General features: G+C 35.6%; 1 pseudogene; it reads left to right on the top strand.

The window, feature by feature from the left end:
• Positions 1-9,425: 9,425 nt before the first annotated feature.
• Positions 9,426-9,998, top strand: LOC149244741 (ubiquitin-conjugating enzyme E2 27 pseudogene; annotated as a pseudogene).
• Positions 9,999-21,335: the final 11,337 nt, after the last annotated feature.

Here is a 21,335-nt window from a genome sequence, read left to right as displayed (position 1 = left end):
AGACTTATAAGTTTTTCAGGATTTCAGGATTGGGGGATTGCAATGTTTCCATTGAATTTTGTCATGTATTGGGGTATGGAACTCGTATTTAATCAAGAGCACCAATCCCTCTATGTACCTTGATGTTAGTGACATTGGTTGTCGAACTCTTCTATCATGACCCTCCTAAAAATGTACGCATCACTCAAACAAAATCTTGACTTGACATGCTATGCTTTTTCTATCTTATGTTAATGCTTAGAGGGTGATATTAATGACAAAGATCCCTATACAGATACAGAGGTAATGACAAAGATACCTCTGGATATTAATGCTTAGAGGGTGATATTAATGACAAATATCCTGATTTTCCAACGAGACTAAAAAATTAGACATTTCTCGTGGTGGCAAGAGGCCCAAGCATAAGAAATAGATAATAGATTTACTTCTCTTTTCTAGTTTCTAGTAATTTTTATAACTATTGACTCTTTCATATTTATTATGATATTTTTTTAAACAATATATGACAATTTAAGTTTGAAGTTGGCAATTATAACTCATTAGTAATGAATTATGAATATGATGCTTCATGAAAGTTGAAAGTTGTTTCATTTCATTTCATGTTAGATATTATTTGTTGTAATGGTTACACTTAGCTTACAAGTACAACTTTGGTGATCAATGATGATAAATGTTATATATTGAATTTTGAAAGCTTGACACTTTAAGATTGATGAATCATGAGACTCAATATGTTGTATGTTACTATGTTACTAACTTGTGGACGTGGTTGATGAAGATTATAACTTCTAGATGATTGTTGTTATATGGATCAATCTATGTTTTTTATATCTAATTCATTATTCTACATGTTTTTGTTGACATATATGTATCAAAATATAAAATATAAAATATATATATATATTATATAAAAAATGCTCCGGGATTCGCTCCCAAACCAGGAGCTTCTGAAAATGTCGCTCCCGCTCCCGTTTTCGCTCCCACTCCCCACTTTCGCTCTCGCTCCCAAGTAACACTGGTTTAAATTATCAAGAAAGCATATATATAACTGAATCAATTCAATTGGGAAATAATTTGGAATCAAATTTATAAGACTCTGTATATGCTCTATGGCTAATGTACAATTGATGACAGAGGATTTTCTATCATGGTCCATGGATGAAATAGAAATTAAACAAAAACTCAGAAAGGAGATTAAGGCTGTTACTGGAGATGAAGTAATACATAAACGTCCAGAAATGTCCTTGAAAGTTGAAAGTTGAATCGCCCAGAGACAAAACAGAGTAGGCCAAGGCAAAGTATCTGTATTTAAAATTGTTGTGTGAGTAACCAACAGAAAACAGGTATGCTTATATAATTACTACTATTTCAGCTAGTGTTTTGGATTTCGGCTCCATTGATATTCTCCTAACACAGCCTGAAAGGAGCCATTTGTGGTTATGGATAGCTGATAACTCCCCACCTGCTATTAGTTGGCTTCTAGGAGCTGGTTTGAATACAATCAACTGGGTAGGTGTTAAACATGAGGTTCTTTCCTTTCATTGATGGCAAGCAAAAAATTCCTCGAATGCCCTTTGCTAATCTCTTCATATTGTAGACATAAAGTGGAAGCAAAAGCACACGATCCATGCCAAGCACTACACTTGGTCCAACAAGTAAAACAAAGTTTAAGGCTGAGACACAGACCATTCCTTGTCTTGGCCTTAACCCCAGATCTATCCCTCCTTGAAACATGATAATATCCAAGGAATGATGATCTCCCTGTAAAATTCTACAAGGGTTTCTGAGACAGTCCAACAAGTAAAACAAAATGGCCTTTTCATTCCCAATTGATTTTAATCAGTGAAACACATTCATTGTTAAGCTTACTGTTTCCCATATTAAGCCATTGGAGTGTAGGAAAATTACTTAGCAAATGTGTAACTTACTTCCCTATTCTATTGACTGTGTTGAGTGGAATTTGTGGTGGGAATGTGCACAACATCCTACTAACCAAGTTGAAGGCCGAGACACAGACCATTCCTTGTCATGGCCTTAACCCCATATTTATCCCTCCTTGAAACATTATAATATCTAAGGAATGATGGTCTCCCTGTAAAATTATATAAGGGTTTCTGAGACACCATTGGGAAACCTTTTAAATGTGTGCTTGGAAGCTCTTCATATAGAACCACTTGCAGAGCAAACTAATGCAGGCATCATCAATATAAACCACAACTCGGCCAACAGGAACTCAATTAATGATCCCAGGCTAATCATTCTACTTTACGTGGCTTACAATACTCCTGTAGAAGCATTAAACACAAAAAATTAAGCTTGAAAACTATCTAGTGGGCTGGAGAAATTCATCAAGAAGATTTGCTCCTCAAGATTGATTTTGATAAATTCCTACACAGATTAGAATGGTATATTACTTTAGATATGATGACATGGATTGGTATCCTAAGGTCAAAAAAGCAATGAGTTACAATGTTGAGAACCTAACCTATCAAGTTATTCTACAATGGTCCACCAGAAAGGGTTTTCTTTGTCTGATAAAACATTTCATCGTAGCTAATGCTCTAGGTTAGCTAGAGTCAAGTGAAAATCGAAGGAATGATCATTATCAGGTGCCTACAAGATGTTTTAAAATCCACTTTGTAGATGACTCCGTGCTCTCTCTAGAATTAACCCAATCTTTGGATATGATGATGTGTTGGATTTGGCCCAAGTTCGAGAAAGCAGTGAGCATTATGTTCACCAAAGCATCTGTTAAGTTTCAAGATGGGCATCTAGTATTAAGAAACAAGTTACAACTAAATCATAATTAACAATTACATATGAATCAGGTGATTTTTTATTCAAACATGGATGGCATAACAATGTTGAAAATGTGAACGTGAAAGTAAAAAAATATAAAGATTTGGCAAAATGGAAGCTTATATAATCATAATATTCAAAAAGGGATTTAAAAAAATTTAAATTCATAAAATCGAGCAACTATAATGAACAAGTGTTTAATCTTCTATGTAATGAGAAGTTCCATTAAGCAAATGCACTAAGTTAAGTTTAATGACTCCTATAAGTACCATTGCTCTAATTTGGTTTTAAATGTCCTAAGTTAAAACCACGACCTTATGCTAATTAAATTTGGCATTGTTGTAAGTTGTTTGGATTTAATAGTAAATATTATGCTAACTAAATTTGGCATTATTGTAAGTTACTTAAATTTAACAGTGATGATCGAAAGAGTTAAGGATTTTCTCACTTTTATGATTTTAAGTTTTTAAATTTTTTTTTTCAAAATATTATGATTATTTAATTTTAATTTCTGGTTTTCCAATTTTATCAAATAAAAATTGATTAAGAAATTTGTGTTTAATAAAAATAAATGATAATAATAATAATATCAACGTAAAGAGAGATACGAAGTCGTGAGGTATTTAAACGGCCACGACTTTTCAATGGGCCTAGGTCACCAAGACTAAAGCGGGGCTCCATATAAGTAAGTTACAAAGATTAAACGGAAGAGACGCTAATGTTGAGATTTTCTGTTTTAGTCAAATAGGCAAAAATCTCTGAAGGATGACAACAATAGGGATTCAGTTCCTAGATTAGCTCCAGGTTGTTGGGAGGGAGTTAATGCCTCCTATATTTGATGTGAGGGAGTTATGAGGCTGTTAGATTCTCTATGCTATATAACAGGCATTCATTCGGATGATTTGCTATGTGAGTGTGAGGATTTCTTGATGTAATCTCCTAATTTGATTAATAAATTCCTGATGCCTATGTTTGGTGGACGTAGCTCAGATTGGTTGGGTGAACCACGTTAAATACTGTGTCATATGTGCTGTGTTAATTCTGCTGTGTGTTTAATTAATTTTGCTGTGCACCTGATCCAATAATTGGTATCAGAGCATGTTGGAGGTGCTGCCTGGAGAAGCTGCCTGGAGGCGCTGTGTGCGTGACTGCTGATGCTGGCGGACTGTGCTGGTGCGGGCGTGAACCTGCCTGCGTGTGAATGCTGTTAGCGCTGAGTCTGGAACTGTTAGTGTGGTGCGCTGAGCGCTGGAACTGTTAGTGCGGTGCAGAGGTATGATAAGTAATGCATGATCCTGAATCGTTTTTTTTTAAATCGCTGGTGCGTATTCTGTAACATCAACAATACCTGCTGCGTAATAACATTGCTGGTGCGAATTAATACCTGGTGCGTATATATATATTTTAAAAACAGCACGGATTTATTTGAAAAAGAACAATAGCGTGTGAATATCCCTTGGAACAAAACACGGCGTGGATTTTTTTTTTCAGTTTGTAGCAGCGTGGATATATCTGTTTTACAAGCCGACATTGTTTATATCTGTTTATATCTGTGCAACTGGTGCGCCTTTCCATTCAAAGTCCTTGCGTGGGTATGTGTTTAAACCAGCATGAATCTATAACATAATGGAAACATAAACGGTATAACATATACGGCGTAGTTTGCCATATATGCGTTATGGTTTATATATATATGTTTAAAAAGTTAACGCATGTGATATATATACCATGTTAAGGTCATGGAAAGTGTAAATGGTGGAGTACGTATGATGGTATGACATTATGTTTTTTAAACAAAAAGGGGAGTTATAAGGGTTATGTCACATGTTTTTCAAATTAAAAGTGTTTAAAAGGCTTTAAAAGTGTAAGGGGGGCTTAAATATATATATATATATATATATTTTTAAATAAAGGCAAAGGTACAAAGACATAGGCAGAAATGTTTTGTGTAAAGCAAAGACAGCGAAGCATAGGCCGTTTTCTTTGTTATGTAAAAACAAAGGCATAGGCAATTTTTTTTTTTAAATTGCTGGTTGGATATTTGGAGATTACTGTGTTTTTTGCTGATATCATATGGCGAAAACTCAAAGTGCCCATTTTGAAATTGAGAAGTTTAATGGCAAGAATAATTTTGAGATCTGGAAGGTGAAGATGCACGATCTGCTGGTTCAACAAGGTGTGGCGAAAGCACTGTTGGGGAAAAACAAAAGACCTCCTTCCATGACGGAGGATGATTGGGATGAGATGGACGATAGAGCTCTGAGCGCAATTCGGTTATGTCTGGCAGACGATGTTCTGTTCAACATTGTGTCAGAGAAAACCGCCGCAGGCCTATGGTCGAAGCTTGAGAAGCTCTACATGACGAAATCTTTGACAAATCGAATTCTCCTGAAATGACAGCTTTATGGTTTGCGGATGAAAGAAGGTACCTCAGTTGCTGATCACCTGAATGTTTTTAATACCTTATTGGTGCAATTAGACAGTCTAGATGTGAAATTTGATTCAGAGGATAAGGCAATAACTCTATTGTGTTCATTGCCTGAATCCTGGGATCACTTTGTTACTTCCATAAGCTTTAGTACATCAGATATCCTTGAATTTGACGATGTTGTTGGAGCCTTGTTGGCTGAGGAGACGAGGAAGAGGTCGAATGCAGACACCTCTACATCAGAGGTAATGATGGCCAGAGGTCGCTCACGAGAGAGACACTCCGGGGGAAACCGTAGTGACTCTCGTTCGAAGTCCAAAGGAAAGAAGCCAAAGGTGAAGTGTTGGCATTGTGGCAAGGCTGGACATCTAAAAAAGGATTGCTGGAAGCGAAAGCAGGCTGCTAAAGAAGGCTCTTCGACAGAAAAGAAGGAAGCCAACACCACAGATACAGGTTCAGTATCAGGTTCAGGTACGAGTGATGAGGTATTGTCAGTTAATGTTTCAAAACATGATCAACATTGGTTGTTAGATTCCGGGGCATCTAACCACATGTGTATACATAAAGATTGGTTTAAAACATATAGATCAATTGATGATGGTGTTGTGTACATGGGTAATGATGTAACATGTAATATTGTTGGGATTGGAAGCATACAACTACAAATGTTTGATGGCACAACCAAAATATTAACTGATGTGAGGCATGTACCAGATTTAAGGAAAAATTTGATTTCATTAGGAGCACTTGATTCAAATGGATATAAAACTGTAATTCAAGGTGGAGTTATGAAAGTCTATAAAGGTATTTTACTAGTGATGAAGGCTAAGAAAGTAGGAAATCTATTTCAGTTAGAAGGTAGAACTGGGTCAGATCATGTGTCTGTGTCTGAACATGACAGTAGTTCCATTCACTTATGGCATCAAAGATTGGGGCATATGAGTGAAAGAGGGTTGAAAATTTTGGCTGACCGAAAGTTACTTCCTAATCTAAGATCTGGAAAATTGGATTTTTGTAAACATTGTCTGTTTGGTAAACAAAGTAAACAAAAGTTTAAAACAGGCAAACATACTAGTAAAGGCATACTTGATTATATCCATTCAGATGTTTGGGGTCCAGCCCCTACAGCGTCATATGGTGGCTCATCTTATTTTGTATCATTCATTGATGACTTTTCTCGGAAAGTTTGGGTCTTCATGTTGAAAAAGAAGTCTGATGTTTTTACAGTTTTCAAGCAGTTTAGAGCATTGGTAGAAAATAGCACTGGTAGAACAATAAAATGTTTAAGAACTGAAAATGGTGGTGAGTTTTCCTCCAAGGAGTTTGACAGCTATTGCAAGGATGCAGGGATCGAAAGACATAAGACCATGATTTATACTCCTCAGCAGAATGGAGTTGCTGAACGCATGAACAAGACTCTTCTAGAGAGAGCAAGGTGTATGCTGAGTAACGCCGGGTTGCCGAAGGAGTTGTGGACGGAAGCAGTGGCAACCGCTTGTTATGTGATAAACCGATCTCCATCAACGGCAATAGACTGCAAGGTTCCGCAAGAGGTATGGACAGGACACCCTTGTGACTATTCTAAACTCAGAGTGTTTGGTTGTGATGCATATGCTCTAGTGCCTAAACATCAGCGAACTAAATTAGATCCGAAATCGAAAAGGTATGTCTTTGTTGAGTATGGTGATGGAACAAAGGGATTTAGATTGTGGGATCCTACTACCCGCAAAATCATCATCAACAGAGATGTAAGGTTTAATGAATCCTCTCTTGTGCAGTTAGATGTAGATAGAAGATTGAAACAGGATGATGTATCTGATTTCCAGCATATTCAGTTTGACAGCATTTCTAATGATAGTCATAACGACCATAGTTTAGATTCTAGTCATGAACAGGTTTCAGAATCAGATTATGAACAGGGTTCAGATGGAGGACATGAACAGGTCTCAGATGGCGATCATGAAGAAATTCCTACAGTTGATAGACAGCCAGTTGTGGAAGCACCAGAAACATTCTTAAGGAGATCTACAAGGATCAAACGCCGTCCGAGAAGGTATGATGATTCAGTTGCTTTGATCGCTAATGATGATGAACCTTTGTGTTATCAGGAAGCTGTAGAAGGTTCAAATAGTGACAAATGGAAAGCAGCCATGAAGGAAGAAATGATGGCCTTAGGTAAGAATGGCACGTGGGATCTGGTTGAACTTCCCAAAGGCAGGAAAACTGTGGGATGCAAGTGGGTGTTCAAGCTGAAACGGGGTGTGAATGATACGGAAGACAGGTACAAAGCGAGACTGGTTGCAAAAGGGTTTTCTCAGAAAGCTGGCATAGACTTTCATGAGATATTTTCACCAGTGGTTAAAATTGTTTCAATTAGAATTGTGTTAGCATTAGTGACTTTGTTTGATTTGGAGTTGCAGCAGTTAGATGTTAAGACTGCATTTCTACATGGTGATTTAGATGAGGAAATATATATGGAACAACCGGAAGGGTTTGTTCAGCATTGCAATGCGAAATTTGTCTGCAGGCTCAAGAAGTCATTATATGGCCTGAAGCAGTCGCCTTGGCAGTGGTATAAGAAGTTTGATTCTTTCATGTTGAGTCAGAAATATGTAAGAAGTGAATATGATCATTGTGTTTATTTTAAGCAGTTAAATAATGGCATGTTCATTATCTTAGTGTTGTATGTTGATGATATGCTTTTAGCAAGCAAAAGCATTGAAGAAATCAACAGGTTGAAGACTCAGATGGCAAGGACGTTTGATATGAAAGATCTAGGAGCCGCAAGACAGATTTTGGGCATGGAGATTTTCAGAGACAGGAGTAATGGTAAGCTGTGGCTATCACAACAGAAGTATGTTGAGAAAATACTTTTGAGGTTTGGTATGAACAATGTGAAGCCTGTGTCGATCCCTTTAGCTTCCCATTTTAAGCTTTCTTCGAGTTTATGTCCTAATACAGATGAAGAAAAGGATTATATGTCTCGAATTCCTTATGCCAATGTAGTAGGATGTTTGATGTATGCGATGGTGTGTACGCGACCAGATATTTCTCATGCAGTTGGGGTTGTCAGCAGGTACATGGAAAATCCGGGTAAAGAACACTGGTCAGCCGTGAAATGGGTGCTTCGGTACTTGAGAGGCACAAGTAGTTATTGTATTTCTTACAATAAGAGTAGTGAATTTGTTTGCGGATATGTTGATTCCGATTTTGCAGGTGATTTGGATAAGAGAAGGTCAACTTCAGGGTACGTTTTTACTCTTGTAGGTGGAGCTATAAGCTGGATGTCAAAGCTACAGAACATTGTTGCTTTGTCCACTACTGAAGCAGAATACATTGCTGCTTCTCATGCTTGCAAAGAGGCGGTTTGGTTGAAAGGTTTGCTTGGTGAATTTGGTAGGTTACAGGATAACATCAGGTTACTTTGTGACAGTCAAAGTGCAATACATTTGGCTAAGAATCCGGCCTATCATAGTAAGTCAAAGCATATTCCAATCAAATATCATTTTGTAAGACAGGTTATCACTGAAAGGGGAGTTTCTCTTGAAAAGGTGCATACAAAGGAGAACTGTGCAGACATGTTCACGAAACCAGATTTGTTGGAGAAGCTACGATGGTGTTTGGCTTCTCTTGGCTTGCAGAAAAGATAAAATAATAATAACAGGGCATCAGGCGAATTGTTGTCAAGGTGGAGATTGTTGAGATTTTCTGTTTTAGTCAAATAGGCAAAAATCTCTGAAGGATGACAACAATAGGGATTCAGTTCCTAGATTAGCTCCAGGTTGTTGGGAGGGAGTTAATGCCTCCTATATTTGATGTGAGGGAGTTATGAGGCTGTTAGATTCTCTATGCTATATAACAGGCAGTCATTCGGATGATTTGTTATGTGAATGTGAGGATTTCTTGATGTAATCTCCTAATTTGATTAATAAATTCCTGATGCCTATGTTTGGTGGACGTAGCCCAGATTGGTTGGGTGAACCACGTTAAATACTGTGTCATATGTGCTGTGTTAATTCTGCTGTGTGTTTAATTAATTTTGCTGTGCACCTGATCCAACAGCTAACAAAGAATTTGGGTTGTTTGAAGAAAGTGGAGGTGCACTAGTATATTTTCACTACACTACACAGAGCAACCGCTGCTTATTTGAGATTTAGAGGTTGGGGTTTTAGCGGCAACAATGGAGCTTGGCGTTCGACGGATGCAAAAGGAGATAAAAGAGATAGAAAGAAATACGGGGTTAACGGGTATCAGCATTAAGGTATGTGGCGATAATGACGTGTCACACCTGTGCGGGAGCATTAGAGGCCCTGTGGGTACTCCTTATGAAGATGGCGTCTTTGAAGTTGACATTCGCGTGCCTTAGTAGTACCCATTTGTGCCCCCAGAAATGCAGTTTATCACACAAGTGTGGCACCCTAATATTAGCAGTGAAAGCGGAGCAATATTCTTGGATATTCTCAAAGATAAGTGGTCACCCGCACTAACATTGAATATAGCCTTACTTTCTTTGCAAGCCTTGCTTTCAGCACCAGAACCCAACGATCCTTAGGATGCGGTTGTAGCACGGCAATACCTTACAGACTATGAAGCATTTCTAAACATTGCGCGTAATTGGACCAGTGCTTTTGCAAATGTAGTAGAAGTTGATAACGAAGACAAGATACAAAGGTTGGTAGATATGGGATTTCCTGTAGATACAGTGAGAAGTATTTTACAAAGATGTGGTGGCGATGAAAACTGGGCACTGGAGAAGCTCTTACGTAGCTGATGTTACAGTTCATATTTAATAAGAGAAATTACAGTTAGTCTACCTCAGATTTTTATAGATTGAATTACTTCTCCACATTGAAGGAAAGGGATTTTTTTGTTACTAAGCCTGTTATTCGTCGGAGTCCTCATAAAATGATTAAGGTTAACAACAACATGAATGATGGAAGTTTGAGAATGGGTCCATCATTCACTGTGGTAACATACAATGTTTTAGTAGACAAGTATGCTACTTTACAGTAGTTTCTCAACTGTTTGTCCTTAGCTCTGGTACCACATGTTATGAAACCACCTCACAATAAAATAGAAATGAGAGATAAATGCCAAAAACTCCAAACCCTGGTATATTTAGGCACTACTTTCTCTTCTATCTATTCTATGTTTTGGAAACTTTTTTAGCTTATTTTCTAGTCTAATTTGTCCAAAATTTGATAGATATTCCTTCCAATAAAAAGTTTGAGATGTAAACTTTTCATAATAATTATAGTGCCCCAAAATTTTCAAGGTTTTTAATCTCTCTCTATATATTTATTCAAAATCTTTTTCTAAACAAGGTAAAAGAAGATTTGGGCAAAGCAAATTCTAGGCCAAAAAGTCCAAAAATTAGAAAACATGTTTTCAGAAAATATTGTAACAAAGCATATTTATAAATTGCAAGTCTTTATGGTAAGATTGTGGTAAATTTTAACGGTTAGAAATCTTGCTACACACTCTCGGAGAATATATATATATATATATATATATATATATATATATATATATATAATGAAATGTTTATCATGGATCTTTTTTTTGTCAGCCATTCAATTTAAATTTATATAAATAACAACATTATATCTCTAGAATAATTCTAAAACAAAGTGATATAACTTTAAGAAGATGTATACCAAGTAACCATGGAAATTAAAATATCATGAATGTGTGTGTTTGCTTGCACTAGCTACTTGAAATAGTTCAAATTGAAAAACTTACAAATATGAGAGTCAAATAATTTCCACAAGTCATTACAAAGTTTTTAAGTATTTGCCCTTGTGGGCCCCTTTTAATCTCAAAATTGAGGGTTTATATACATAATGATAAGCCCAAAAATTTCCTAAATGAAATCTTGCAAAATAAAAAAAAATAGACTTTTCAAAAATATAATTCATTGTCTTGACCTACCTCTTTAAACTATTTAAAATAAAATAACATGATTAACTAAAAGTGTCTTTTTGCAAGATTTAGAACAACTATATCATATCCACAACTGAGACCAACATTTGATGAGTGAGGAAAACTTGTTTACAAATTGAGAAAACAATACTAATAATTGACATTTTAGATCTAAATAAAGCTGCTACAACATCTCTTATTATGCAGCTACCTTTTGTAATTAATAAACAAGATCAAATATAAAACGTACCTTCAAAATATTTGATCCTGAAAAATAGACAACTAGCAGAACATTTTTTTAGTAGAGTTTGAATCACGTGTTTTCTTCTAGAACCCTATATACTTCTGATCATTTCGATTATTCCTAAGTTTATTAAGTGTTTTGAGTTGGTTTTTCTCCTCTATAGATTGGTTGATTTGGTGCTCAAGATGAGATACCATAATCAGATATTGTTGATGCCAATACATGTCATGTATATATTTATTAGAATCATTGTTGCACTAAGGACATTTATCTGAGTTATTGTTACCATCATGAGTGTAATTACCATTTTCACAAAATCAAGAAATTGTCACTTACACGAGATTTATTCTTCTTTGGAAAAGGCTTGACACGAGATTCAATATCAATATACACTTATACCATAAGATAACTCTCATCCATCAAAATGACATAGCTCTTCAACCTCAAAATCATTAATAGTGTGGGAATCATATGGAGCTAGATTAGTTATTTGGAGATTAGACTAAACCTTAGGGGTAACATCTAGTTGCTAGACAACATGGGGTTTACTAAAGCCATTGAGAAGACAAAACGCATCCCAATTATCACCAATCTTGGACAAATAATGTCTCACTAGAATGTAGACCAAACCATGGTGAAAAAGATATTTGTCAGTATTTTTGTGTTCATTTAGTTATGCCTTAGCCATATTGGAGAGCCTTTTATATAAGTAGAATGAGAGATTAAGCTTATAACCCAAGAATACCATTAGAAAATGTATATGATAGATGAAGTAAAACCCTTATCTACCTTCACAAGTTATAAAATGTTGAACAAAATATAATAAATATTTCCACTTTGTTTTAAGAAAGCTAACTAGCATAACATTATATGCACAATTTTTGTAAGCCAAAAAGTTTCAACATGGAACATTGTACACACCACAATATTTTGACCAATTTTTTCCTTCTTTGGAGAGAGGAGTTTCTTGTGCAATGAAGGTGAAAGCCTTTACCACCTGTTTGATAAAACCCTCAAAACACTGAAAAAGTCCCACTAGTAGACCTCCTAAAACAAAGTCACATACTCTTCATACAATTCAATAATTTCACCCCAATCAACTCTTTGAATCATAGGATGCATGACTAAATATTTATCAAAACTTTGGCAATGATTCCGTTTGTAAAGGAGGTAAAACGGGAGTTAGAGGTTTCAAAAGCTAATTATTATAGGAAATTGGGATGCATAGAATGCATAACTGAAAATCCTAAGCTAGAAATTGAGCCAGTGGCTTGGAGTACTAGATGTACTAAATACTATTAGTAGCAGTGAGAGCAATAATGTTACCACAAAAATAGAGACATTCCAACAGTGAAAAGTGAAACTAGTTGTAGAAAGTTACACCTTAGAATTCAGCCTCTTCGAGGGGGAAACCTCCTTTACATTACACAAGTAAACAATTCTTGGATCATAACATTTGGTGTTAGAGCTTTGGATTCTAGGGTTTTGCTATTCCAACAAGTCTGTTGAATTTTCGCTATAACTTTTGTTCTGCGATGTTTCAGAAGATAAACAAAAAATCTATTTGATATGAAGTTGTTCTGAACCTCGGGTCCATATTTCAGATATTGCCTCGATATATTTGCGGCGATTTGATTTGAGGAAGTTAGGGTTTTTCATGAATAAATAAGCGAATAAAACCATGAATCCAACTTTTTTGTCTATAGAGCGTGGAGTTTTATTTATTTCTTTTTATAGATTCTGTGTATAGAGCGTGGAGCTTTATTTATGTTTATAGGTAAAAAGTAGCATGCGTTCTTAACAAAGAAAGCTCGCTAGTAAGTCTTATAGAAAAACTCAGAGAAAAAAGAAAGCTAAGGCCAAGAACATAGCGTGGTAGAATTTCAACAGTTTTTTTGTTTTTTTGTTTTGTTTTGTTTTTTTTTTTCATTTGAATATTAAGAAAATAGGAGAGCTAATTTAATAAGAGAGATTACAGTTAGTCTACCTCAGATTTTTAAATACCGAATTACTTCTCCACATTGATGGAAAGGGATTTTTTGTTACTAAGCCTGTTATTCGTTGGAGTCCTTAGAAAATGATTAAGGTTAACAACAACATGGATGATGGAAGTTTGATAGTGGGTCCATCATTCACAGTGGTAACATACAATGTTCTGGCAGACAAGTATGCTACTTCACAGTAGTTTCCCAACTGTCTCTCCTCACCTATGGCACCAAATATTATGAAACCAACTCATAATAAGATAGAAAAGAGAGATAAACGCCTTAAAATTCAGCCTCTTCGAGGGGGCAACCTCCTTTACATTACAAAAATGAACAATTATTGGATCATAAAACTCACTCCCATTCATATATACTCGCTCCCACCACTGTCCCTTATGATTTGATCTTTTCCTCATTTGTCGGTCACCAAGAATTGACACGCACAATTTCAAGCAACTTTCGGCAATAATCCATAATTTCAAAAACCAATTTTACACATAACTTGGTTCCTTGCCACCTATTTACATTCTGAAATGAGTTCAGAAAAAGGAAAAGAACCCCATGTTCATTCTGAAACTGTTCCATCCTCTACAACAACGAATTACTCAAATACTCAACCAAAGATGGACAAAGGAGAAATGAGGGTCAAAGAAGGGAAACATTAGGCCGTAGAGGTCTATTGTTGAAGAGAAGGAAGGTTGCAAGGTCTAGTTAGGCTTGTGGCTAGGGTCTTGAGGCCACAAATGCCTCACGACAAGCCTAGGAAGTTTTTCGCTAGGCTAAGAAGGGAGGCCAAGATGGTTTCAAAGGAGGTTGAGGCCTTTAGGCCTTACGAATAAACCTGAAAATTCCTCAAATGACGACAACAAGGGGGATGAGGGCAATCCGTGGCCTTGAGAGGTTAGACAACTTCCCAAGGGCTAGGGAACCTACAAACTCTATATATTGTCAGAAGAAGAAATCGCTATAAGGACGAGGGATTGGAGGAAGCGCAGGGTGAATAAATAGGGTTACAGGCTTTTGTAGAGGCTATTCTCCATGGAAGGTCGCAAAGGAGGGAGCTCCACTCCCTCCTACAAGTAGGATGTGGCCTCCAGGGGTAAAAAACCAATGGAAAATGATAGAGGCCCTTCATAAGGAAGGAAAAAAATAGTGAAAAGGAAAAAGATGGTACTAAATCAAGGGATAATAATATCACTAAGGAGAATGAGGAAGAAGACAAGGAACAGGGAACAAAAGACAAAGCACAAATTTGACCATGTAAACCCAAAGCTGCGGTTACACCCAGAGTCGTTTTAAATGATGCTACTCTGTAGGCACATAGGGACCACATCGAGACATATGCAGTCATTTGTAAATTCATGGGTTAATGGCCCATTGAAAAAGCTTCACAAACGCAAATTAAATACCACTAGAAACCAAAAGGAAGCATTGACCTATATCCTAGGTCTAAGGGTTTCTTCAATGTGGTATTTGCAAATATTGAAGATAAGGAGAGAGTGTTTGAAGGAGGGCCCTACTTTTATGCTGCAGTAGGGCTCTATATGTGACCATGGATTATGAATTTTGTTCCGGAGCATGAGACTTTTACTTTGGTCCCAGTTTGGGTAAGACTCTACTCTCTACCTCTTGACTACTCGCAAATGGAATCCTTATCCTCCATAGGAAATAAGTTAGGATGTTTTGTCAAAGCTTCTGAGGCCACTAGAAGGGGAAAGTATACTTCCTTTACTAGAATATGTGTGGAGATGGATCTTTCTGGAGCTCTACCGAGCAAACAGTAGATTATGGACATATTCCATTCAGATGTCGCAAATGCCATGAGCATGGGCACTTATTCAGAGACTGCCCTCTCAGTAAAATAGAGAATAAGAGTAAAGCTAACACAATGAAAGATAGAGAAAGCTTTCACTATGTGATTGCATTCTAAAGCTTAATTAAAAAGTTATTATATATGTTTTATAATTGTTTAAGATATAATAATCATAAGAATAATCTTTTACTTGTTAATTTATAATTGTATAAACTTTATTTTTTTAAATTTGAACATGCATATATGGGTAAAAGGAAGAAAAGATAAAAACATTAAGGTTGTTCAATTCTCATGTCCATTAGGATCAAGGCCCAGTGGCAGAGTCTCAAATTGAGACTCAAAAAATGTTAGAATCTTAACTATCTATAAGGCACAGGTCATTCTCAAATTGAGACTCAAGAAATGTTAAAATCTTAATTATCTTTAATGCACACGTCATTGAAGGATAAATATGATAGAATGCACATATAAATAACTAATACAATAACGGGAAAAGTGCAACATCATTGTTTATTAACAAATCCAAGTCATATAAATAACAACATTATATCTCTAGAATAATTCTAAAACAAAGTGATATAACTTTAAGGAGATGTATACCAAGTAACCATGGAAATTACAATATCATGTATGTGTGTGTTTGCTTGCACTAGCTAGTTGAAATAGTTCAAATTGAAAAGCTTACAAATATGAGAGTCAAATAATTTCCACAATCACAAGAGAGTTTTTAAGTATTTTCCCTTGCCGGCCCCTTTTAATCTCAAAATTGAGGGTTTATATACATAATGATAAGCCCCAAAATTTCCTAAATTAAATCTTGCAAAATCAAAACAATATACTTTTCAAAAATATAATTCATTGTCTTGACCTACTTGTTTAAACTATTTAAAATAAAATAACATGATTAACTAAAAGTGTATTTGTGCAAGATTTAGAACAACTATATCATATCCACAACTGAGACCAACATTTGATGAGTGAGGAAAACTTGTTTACAAAATGAGAAAACAATATTAATAATTGACATTTTATATCTAAATAAAGCTGCTACAACATCTCTTATTATGCAGCTACCTTTTGTAATTAATAAACAAGATCAAATATAAAACATACCTTGAAAATATTTGATCCTAAAAAATAGACAACTAGCGGAACATTTTTTTAGTAGAGTTTGAATCATGTGTTTCTCTAGTAATGACTACTTTAACATTAGGTAATTTAATAAATATGTGAGTGCATTGACTGTGTTTTCTTCTAGAACCCTATATACTTCTGATCATTTTGATTATTCCTAAGTTTATTAAGTGTTTTGAGTTGGTTTTTCTCCTCTATAGGTTGGTTGATTTGGTGCTCAAGATGAGATACCATAATCAGATATTGTTGATGCCAATACATGCCATGTATATATTTATTAGAGTCATTGTTTCACTAACGACATTTATCTTAGTTATTGTTACCATCATGAGTGTAATTACCATTTTCACAAAATCAAGAAATTGTCACTTACCCGAGATTTATTATTCTTTGGAAAAGGCTTGACACGAGATTCCATATCAATATACACTTATACCATAAGATAACTCTCACCCATCAAAATGACATAGCTCTTCAAGGTCAAAATCATCAATAGTGTGGGAATCATATGGAGCTAGATTAGTTATTTGGAGATTAGACTAAACCTTAGGGGTAACATCTAGTTGCTAGACAACATGGGGCTTACTAAAGCCATTGAGAAGACAAAACACATCCCAATTATCACCAATCTTGGACAAATAATGTCTCTCTAGAATGTAGATCAAACCATGGTGAAAAAGATATCTGTAAGTATTTTTGTGTTCATCTAGTTATGCCTTACCATATTGGAGAGCCTTTTATATAAGTAGAATGAGAGATTAAGCTTATAACCCAAGAATACCATTAGAAAATGTATATGCCAGATGAAGAAAAACCTTTATCTACCTTCACATGTTATAAAATGTTGAACAAAATATAATAAATATTTCCACTTGGTTTTAAGAAAGCTAACTAGCATAACATTATATGCACAATTTTTGTAAGCCAAAAAGTTTCAACATGGTACATTGTACACACCACAATTTTTTGACCAATTATTTCCTTCTTTGGAGAGACGAGTTTCTTGTGCAATGAAGGTGAAAGCCTTTACCACTTCTTTGCTAAAACCCTCAAAACATTGAAAAAAAGTCCCACTAGTAGACCTCCTAAAATAAAGTCACATACTCTTCATACAATTCAATAATTTCACCCCAATCAACTCTTTGAATCGTAGGATGCATGACTAAATATTTATCAAAACTTTAGCAATGATTTCGTTTCTAAAGGAGGTAAAACGGGAGTTAGAGGTTTCAAACGCTAACTATTATAGGAAAATAGGATGCATAGAATGCATAACCGAAAATCCTAAGCTACAAATTGAGCCAGTGGCTTGGAGTACTAGATGTACCAAATACTATTAGTAGCAGTGAGAGCAATAATGTTACCACAAAAATAGAGACATTCCAACAGTGAAAAGTGAAACTAGTTGTAAAAAGTTACATTTTCTAGTTTGGGTAGGTTAAGCCAAGTCAACATTTTCCATGCTTCATATTGGATTGTAAAAGTACAATTTGTGTGTGTGTGTGTGTTATGACTAAACTCTTGTAGGTAACCTAAAACAAAACAAAATTGAATAAAACGTATTTCAATCATAAGGAATTGATTGAAATACTAGAGAGATAAGTAAATTTAAGAAAGTTAATAATGTTGTATCATTTTCTTGTTCTAATAAAATTGTGAAAATGGATTTATAAAATGCCATTTTTATTTTTATTTTATATTCATTTTGTAATAAAGTTATGCACAATTTTATAATGCCACATGTTTACTTTTCTTTTCTTTTTTTTAATAAAATGTCAAATTTCTACCCACTAACTATCGTACAATTTCCATTGGTAACGATTGGTTCTTTAGTAATCAATGATTCTTATTTGATGACATAGCCCCCTGCTTGCTTGAAATTTAATGGGGGGTACAAAAAGTTGTTTCACCAAAACAACTTTCCTTAGGTGGCGTTCTACCATATGTTGAACACCCCCTCATCTTTTCCTGCTTACCACTTATCACCCATGCTTAAAACCATTCTCGATTTCTGCCATCAACTATTTCTACCACCAAATAAATGCTTCCACCAAACTATCATTCCAGCATAAATGGGATCTCAGCCAATTAATTTTTCAATGATTCTTCTTATTAAATCTAGTGATTGTTTACCATTTAATGCATGCATGCGCGTTTCATTGAAATGTTCATTTCATTATACTCTCGTTTTTATGAAACCAACTCACAATAAGATAAAAAAGAGAGATAAACGCTTTAGAATTCAGCCTCTTCGAGGGGGAAACCTCCTTTACATTACAAAAATAAACAATTCTTAGATCATAACATTTGGTATCAGAGCTTTGGATTCTAGGGTTTCGTTGCTCCAAATAGGTCTTTGTTGAATTTCGCTATAACTTTTGTTCTGCGGTGTTTCAAAAGATAAAAAAAAAATCCATTTGATACGAAATCGTTCTGAACCTCGGGTCTGTATTTTAGATATTGCCTTGCTATATTTGGGGAGATTTGATTTGAGGAAGTTAGGGTTTTTCACGAATAAATAACCGAATAAAACCATGAATCCATTTTTTCTGTTTATAGAGCGTGGAGCTTTATTTATTTCTGTTTATAGATTCTGTGTATAGAGCGTGGAGCTTTATTTATGTTTATAGATAAAAAGTAGCATGCGGTCTTAACGAAAGAGAGCTCGTTGGTAAGTCTTATAGAAAAACTCAGAGAAAAAAGAAAGCTAAGGCCGAGAACAAAGCGTGGTTGAATTTCAACAATTTTTTGTTTTTTTTTTTTGTTTTGTTTTGTTTTTGTTTTGTTTTTTTTTTTTCATCTGAATATTAAGAAAATATGAGAGCTAATTTAATAAGAGAAATTATAGTTAGTCTACCTCAGATTTTTAAATACTGAATTACTTCTCCACATTGATGGAAAGGGATTTTTTGTTACTAAGCATGTTATTCGTCGGAGTCCTTAGAAAATGATCAAGGTTAACAAAAACATGAATGATGGAAGTTTGACAGTGGGTCCATCATTCACAATAGTAACATACAATGTTCTGGCAGACAAGTATGCTACTTCACAATAGTTTCCCAACTGTCCGTCCTTACCTATGGTACCAAATGTTATGAAGCCAACTCACAATAAGATAGAAAAGAGAGATAAATGCCTTAAAATTAATCCTCTTCGAGGGGGCAACCTCCATTACACAAATGAAAAATTCTTGGATCATAAAACTCGCTCCCATTCATATCTGCTCGCTCCCACCACTGTCCCTTACGATTTGATCTTTTCCTCATTTGTCGGTCACCCAGAATTGACGCACACAATTTCACACAACTTTCAGCAACAATCCATAAATTCAAAAACCAATTTTAGACATAACTTGGTTCCTTGCCACCTATTTACATTTTGAAATGATTTCAGCAAAAGGAAAAGAACCCCATGCTCATTCTGAAATTGTTCCTTCCTCTACAACAATGAATTACTCAAATACTCAACCAAATATGGACAAAGGAGAAATGAGGGTCAAAGAAGGGAAATGTTAGGCTGCAGAGGTCTAGCATTGAAGAGAAGGAAGGTTGCAAGGCCTAGTTAGGCTTGCGGCTAGGGTCTTGAGGCCACAAACGCCTCATGGAAAGCCTAGGAAGTTTTTCACTAGGCTAAGAAGGGAGGCCAAGATGTTTTCAAAGGAGGTTGAGGCCTTTAGGCCGTACGAGTAAGCTTGAAAATTCCTCAAATGACCATGACAAGGGGGATGAGGGCAATCTATGGCCTTCGGAAGGCTAGACAACTTCCCTTAAGGGAGCTGTAGGCCTTAAGGAGGATACGACCAGCCTTGAGAAGCCTCTAAAGGTCAATGTTGAGGCTAGACAGGGCCACACTAGGCCAAGGAAGGGTGACACTGGGCGTGAAAGGGATGGGAAACTAGGGAAATGGAGGACATTAGGCCTATATGCACTAAAAAGAATTCAAACCCTCATATAAAATTTTGAATTTGCTTCAGATATTCAACTTGACAACAAAATTCTTTAGTTGCTCACCATGTAAAAAATAATAATTAGACGCTATATCTTACCCTCAAGGGCCTAGATCTAGCTTTAATCCAACAAATTCCCTGAGATCTCACATGGAGAAATGAGTTTACAAGTACCCAAAATCCCAATATATACAAAATTGAAAATAAATCTCTTAACAAGGGTTAGAAAATAAAATTATTTGCAAAAAAAATACTATACAAAATATACAGGTGTAATGCTTAGGAGGATTTAGAAAAAATAGAGTTTCTATGAACCTTGAGATTGGCTAGATGTATTTTAAAATATAAATGTTAAACCACAACCTTAGCAAAGTTATAAAATCACATAAAATATTCATAATCCAAACATGGTCATTGTGTGCCCACAATTTGTGAACACAGAGCCGAGGGGTTAGGGAACCTACAAACTCTATATATTTTCAGAAGAAGAAATCGTTATAAGGACAAGAGGGATTGGAGGAGGTGCAGGGTGAATAACTAGGGTTACAGGCTTTTTTAGAGGTTGTTCTCCATGGAAGGTCGCAAAGGAGGGAGCTCCACTCCCTCCTACAAGTAGGATGTGGCCAGCAGGGGTAAAAGACCAATGGAAAATGATAGAGACCCTTCATAAGGAAGGAAAAAAATAGTGAAGAGGAACAAGATGGTACTAAATCAAGGGATAATAATATCACTAAGGAGAATGAGGAAGAAGACAAGGAACAGGGAACAAAAGACAAAGCACAAATTTGACCATGTAAACCCAAAGCTGCGGTTACACCGAGAGTTGTTTTAAATGATCCTGCTCTGTAGGCGCATAGGGACCACATCGAGACATATGCAATCATTTGTAAATTCATGGGTTTATGGCCCATTGAAAAAGCTTTAAAAACGTGGATTAAATACCACTAGAAACCAAAAGGAAGCATTGACCTACATCTTGGGTCTAAGGGTTTCTTCACTGTGGTATTTGCAAATATTGAAGATAAGGACAGAGTGTTTGAAGGAGGGCCCTACTTTTATGCTGC

The sequence above is a fragment of the Pinus tabuliformis genome, chromosome 8, assembly GCF_031772625.1.
Source record: "Pinus tabuliformis cultivar Carrire ecotype Pingquan chromosome 8, CPIR1, whole genome shotgun sequence".
NCBI lineage: Eukaryota > Viridiplantae > Streptophyta > Pinopsida > Pinales > Pinaceae > Pinus > Pinus tabuliformis.
Note: the sequence above shows the minus strand (reverse complement) of the source record. Positions and strands in the feature narration are given on the sequence as shown.